The sequence below is a fragment of the Carassius carassius genome, chromosome 22 (genome assembly GCF_963082965.1).
Source record: "Carassius carassius chromosome 22, fCarCar2.1, whole genome shotgun sequence".
Taxonomy (NCBI): domain Eukaryota; kingdom Metazoa; phylum Chordata; class Actinopteri; order Cypriniformes; family Cyprinidae; genus Carassius; species Carassius carassius.
The window spans coordinates 9,548,869-9,555,085 of record NC_081776.1 but is presented as its reverse complement, the minus strand read 5'-3'; the positions used below and the strand labels follow the sequence as shown (position 1 = coordinate 9,555,085).

The window sequence follows — 6,217 nt, the reverse complement described above, 5'->3', positions numbered from 1 at the left end:
CACAGTCTGAGAAATATCAGAGGGGAGGAACCCAATTAGTAGTTGTGAAGTGCTGCTGAGATGCTTCTGTTATCCACAAATGCACACAGAGGCTGAATGGATGCCCATCTGCTGTTGACTAAGACAGGTTCATTACATTTCCCCATGATCCCTTGTAAAAACAAAAAGCTCGTTTGTTTCCAAGTTACCAACTCTCCTGACGTTCCCTTTCCAGTGACGAGCAAAAGGAAAAATGTAGACACCCAGGAAACCCGAGCGTCATTAGCAGTTCCTCATTAACCTGTCTAATTATCTAAAGCTTGAATCCCTGATCTATTGATATCATTTGACCAAACATATCCGTTCCCACAATATTCCACATTAGCTCGAAACAGTCAGTTCCACCCATTCACCCAGTCAGTGGTCAAACACTGCAACTTGCCTGTGAGTCTGGCAAAAAAAACAAAAGGTCTATTCCAAGTATAGTACATGTGAGTTAAACATTTGGCTGCGCTTTCGAAAACTGAAAGAAACAAGCGTGTTTTGGGTTGATGAGAAGCACAGAGTCAGTCTTACCTCTTTCTGTGTCTCTTTCGTGTCTCTTTCTCTCTGGTTGAGCCAGTTTGCCTGATGTTACAGCATGTTGAATGAGACTCTCCGATGGAGTACGCCACACACACACATACACACTCTTCCTGCTGTTTCCACTGAGCGTTCAGCCTGTCATCTGAAAGAGAAGATGAACGGAGGTAAAGGGGAGGAGAGGAAACACGCACTTCTGCCCTCTACCTTCCATGCGCTGGGTCCCTGCATTAAACTGAGCGCAGAGAGAGAGTGAGAGGCAGTGTGTGTGTGTGTGTGTGTGTGTGGATTAGGTTTTGCATATACTGAGAGGATAGTAAAACCTGAAATCATGTACATTGTGTGGAGCAGCCAATGGTCCCCATGAGGAAAACATGTTAAATAATATTTTAATAAAAAGATTTTCGAATCTATTTAATTTTTTTTATCACAATCATTATGTTGTGCTGTTGTTATTTTGCACAATACTGTATATGAGTAACATATCGGCTGTTTGTCTGATATTGTTTTCTGATTTACAAAATTATACTGTATTTGTGGATTAGATATTTATACACGTTCGTTTTAGTTTGTTTTTACTTTTGCCATCAACTAATGCTCACTTCAAGTACATTTTTAAAAACACTAATAATTTAATAACTCCAAAATGAATATAGATTTTTCATACTGCAAACTATAAATGTATATTTAATGTATATTTACTTGTAGCATTTAAATTGATGGTTTTTATGTTGTTTTTTTACATTTATGACAATAATTATTATTATTTTAATTAATTACATATAAAATGTTAATATTCAGCCATAACATGGAAAATAATTAATTTATTGGTTCCAGCTAGACTTGTAATATTGGTGCATCGCTCCTTATATATAGATAGATGAGTGAGTTGTGTGTGTTTGTTTGTGAGTGGGTGAAGGCTGCTGAATCTGTATGTGTGCATGTATGTGTGTGTGTGTGTGTGAGAGAGAGAGAGAGAGAGAGGGAAAGAGAGAGAGAGCGAGAGAGAGAGTGAGTGGGTGAGTTCTGGATATAGTCCAACAGTTGAAGGCAGAAGGTCAGTATTGGCTCACTAATGAGGGATGGTCTGTGTGTGATTCTGACAGCTCACTAGAGCTCAATCAACAAGTCTTTCTCTAACACGCATACACACTCACACATGTTTGTTTTCGTGAAAAGTGGGGACATCCCATAGGCGTAATGGTTTTTATACTGTACAGACTGTATATTCCATGGCCCTACACCAACCCTACACCTAACCCCTCACAGGAAACTTTTTGCATTTTTACTTTCCCAAAAAAATTCATTCTGAATGGTTTGTAAGTGTTTTGAAAAATGGGGACATGGGTTGTGTCCTCATAAGTCACCCTCTCCTTGTAATTCGGTGTCATACCCATGTCATTATACAAAGTTGTGTCCAGATATGTCACAAAAACAAGTACACACACACACACACAATTGTCCTTCTCAGTGTAGCTCAAAATCAACTGTTCCAGGATCTTTCCTTCCTGATAATAGAAGGAGAAAGAGAGAGAGTGATGAATAGCATGAGTGTTTGTGTGAGGTTAAAATCTTTCTGTCCTCATATGACCCAAGTGAGAACATTCAAAACCCAACAGTAAAACAGTTCAGTTCTCTCAATTGTGAAGCATCAGTATCACATTCATTCTGCTTGATCTCTCTGTGAAGCTGGAATATAAAACTTTAGCTTAAAAGCTAGAATGGTCATATAAATGACTGGATACTCAATAAAAATAATGGAAGGTGAACATTGGTCATTGCAGGATGATGGAAGGTCTCTGGTACATGTTGTGTGGTCAGATTTATACATTCAGGTAAAATATATTAAATGTTTAGTAAAGATGTGAAAGTGTGTGAACATCACTGCCCACACTCCCAAATCAAGAATGAAAAGCAGGAAAGTTTAAATAAGCCAGATCTTGTATTTTTTACGAGTTGCACAATTCGTATGAATTTGTACAAATGACCTACACCTAACTCCGCCCCTAAACCTACCCATCACAGGGGTCTAGACAGATCAAACAAAATCGTATGATGAATTCATATGAATTAGCCACCTCATAAAATACGTACGAATTGGTCGGGAGAAAGCGTTGTTTAAACTGTTACTGTTTCTAATTTTCCATCTGTTTGTGTTTGAAAAGCAAGAAAGGCACTCTCAGATTAACCTTAATAGCACAATACTGTTTTTTTTTTTTTTTACCAAGGCTAATCGGAAAACATGCCTTAATGTACTTTTCTCCAAAAAATTACCTATACATACAACTGAACTGAACCCTAGTAGTAGTAAAACACCAACAGCATTTATTCCCTTTCACACAAATTATGATTAGTGCAGATTATCGATTAATAAAGAATTATTTTTGTGTGCTTCCTTGAGCAAAACTATGTAATAACCTCAACATATGTTTATCACAGTGCATGACTTGTAAATTAATGTATATTGATGTTTGCATCACATAAACAGATCCAATTGTATGGCTCTTCTGACATAGTAAACTTGCTCTGTAGCTCACCTGGTAGAGCACTGCATCCATTGAAACGTGAGCTACGATAAGCAAGCTAACATGTCATGGTTCTGTTTGCATGTTTTTATCTTATGTTTGCTTTTGTTAACACCATCTGATAAGTTTAGGGTAGGTATTAGTGAAGGTCACTCACTGGACATTTCACTTTGAAAGTGCCACAGAAAGTAACATTCAAAGTAAGAAATGTCTTTCCATTCAGTCTTTTATTGAAACTCTCCCACGTTCATTCACTAAAACAGCCTCACACACCTTTGCAGCACAATGCTTCGCTACTGCAATACACAGTACTGCATTGAGCACCTGAAGCAGGACAGCTGCATTATGACACACCTCTGCACACACTTGCACAGCCCATGAATACCCACACAAACTTTTATACAAGTGTGTTTCTCTTTCCTCAACCAACACACACACAAACCAGAAGATACATTTTGATATCATGTTCCCATCTAATGGCTTAGATTTGCTCCCAGTTTTTGAAAATATCTAAAATGTCACACCTACAGCAGAAAACACATTCACCGTTCACTCTGGGACCCTGACACAACTGAGCATGATTTGTTTTGATGAGCTGCACATGTGAAAATGTGAAGATGCAGCAGTATCTGATCACACGAGAAAATGTGTCTGTCAGCAAAGTCCTGATGAAGTAAAGCTTCAAATAAGCGTCGGCTGAAAAAGGAAAAATACATAGAAGATGCCTTGCAATAAAGTATTTTTTTTCTTTTTCAGACAACTTTTGATGACATTGCATGTATAGACTGGATCCAAAATTAGGTTATGGACTTTGATGGTTTACCAGAAATGGTTTATTAAATATTTAACTTGTATATAGATAAATGATCTGCACCACATCATTATTTCATGAAGATGTTGGTGGCATCTCATGTTCCACAGCAGGCATGTGTGACAGGCTTGTGATCTGTAGGTCTTCTTTTGGAGAGCAGAATGACACACCTCTTGAAGAAACGGCAGGTCTGAGGAAATAATGAATGGGTGAGGAGGATACATTACAGACAATACACAAAGATAGAAAAGAAAGGGAATGAAAGAGAGTAAAAATCTACTTTTTTGATGTCTTGTCATGCCTATTCTCGTTAGCTTCATATACATGTTAGAAATTATTTTTTGCTCATCACCCCCAAAGCAGCCCATATGTTTACTGTGGTCAACCATTTAGACACCACATCTAAAGAGCGACAGAAAGAAACTAAGAGGTAATTAGGAGAAAGACAGATAAAGATGGAAGAGAAATGGAAAGAGTAGAGATGGAACTCGAGGAAGGGATTTGCTCCTGCCAAAGTCAGGTGAAATACAGTTTAGCAAAGACCTCCTCCTCACCTTCCTGTTAGTGAAGCTGGCTTTTATCAAGATCAACGGCTGCCTGGAAGAACAAACTGAGATAGAGACTGAAAAAAAAAAACAACTTTAAAAGCCAGGCTGGTGAGTGATGTTTTGGGATTGCGAATTTCTGCCACAAATGCAAAGCAGCGCTCTCCTGAGGACCAATTGACAGAAAATGAATAATCAACTTATGTCCTATTGGTTGTTCTTTTGATCTTGATTTGGCAAAAGAAAAAAGAAAATAGCAAATAATAAGGTCCTAATCATACTGAGGGACAGCTTTGTTATTTACAGCAGAAATCACATTATTTTCTTTTTCTTCTTTTTGGTAAAAAAACTTGACGGCTATACTAGATTCAGACTTTTGGTTCTTATGAGACGGATGGGTTAAAATCTGTGATCTGAACACAGCCTCTCGCTCTCAGTCTAATCACAAAGAATACATTTAGAAGCACGTTTTCACTGATCTCCAAAGAACTGCTAATTAAAGGTAAATCAATCTGCACTTTGTAAACTAATGCTAATTGAGCATCGATTTAATCTACATCATTTAGCTCATTTGAGGCTTTATATGGATTACAGTCTTGTAAATGTGCCAGTATTTTATTGTAGCATATGGTGTGCTTCTTTGAGGAACAACAATGGAAGAAAATGCATATTAGTCAGTTCTGTGATAGTATTCTGGTCGTTTGCGATGAATCATTTTATAATAACTGATTTAATCATGATTATTGTGGAAAATCCGTCAGTGCTGATGCATATTGTGCTTTCAGACTGACATGAATTATTTTGCACAGCTTTGAGGCAGACGGTTATTGTTATATTAAAGTTGGCCTCATCAGGGGATGTGAGAGCAAACACTCTTCTTCTATTAGCTTTTCTGAAAGCAATGTGTTAAATGTCCTATAATAAGGACAGAGTGAGTAATGCTTTTTAGGAGGGGCTATGTTGGGACTTTATTTTGGATAATTTTACAACGCAAGTTGTAAGTTAAAATGTGGTTCAAAAGAAAAAGACTCATGTCAGTGCAATGTGATTCAAATGTATATATTTTTTGATATGTTTAAAGATGATAAGCACTGTCCTCACCACCTCTTTGTTGCCATGGCAAGACAAACAGAGCTACAAGACTTCAGTTAAAAGACTGAATGAGTGTAAGTGTCAGTCTACAGTTTATTATCCAGTGGTAGAAACAAATTATCTTCTGTCTTCACATGACATACCCCAAACATTGGGCACTGCCAAATAATCTACTATAGTATCATGAAATACTTTTGATTTATTCATTTAATGCTATCTATATGCTTACAAAAATGATTTAATCTGAATATACAGTTCACTGATCAAGTCATCATCAATGAAGGTGGCTTAGATTTGTCCAGATGGCTTTCCAGATGTTCACTTCCCTAATGATGAGTTTCATTTAACTCATTCAGCACTTGACAAGTGCACTTGAATTTGATCTAATGTTAAATCTGAGTAGGAGGAAAAAAGGAGAAAGTGAATGGACCTATGTGAGGGGTGTGTGGGTGGGGGAAAAGTTCTATTTTTGTTCTTCTTTTTTTTTTTTTACACAGAAATTTGAACATATGACTATAAGGCATTAAAGCTGGACTCTGAGGAGAACATGTCTGAAGATACGGATATATAATGCTTTTCAAGGCTCAAACACAGTACAGCATCAGGTGCCTGTCTTTAGTAACTATGGAAACACTTGGACTTTTCTTCTTTTTTTTTCTACTAAACAGCAGAACTGGATGAGC

General features: G+C 37.3%; 1 pseudogene; it reads right to left on the bottom strand.

The window, feature by feature from the left end:
* Positions 1–596: 596 nt before the first annotated feature.
* Positions 597–6,217, bottom strand: part of LOC132098890 (N-acylneuraminate cytidylyltransferase A-like) — a 54,664-nt pseudogene continuing 49,043 nt past the window's right edge.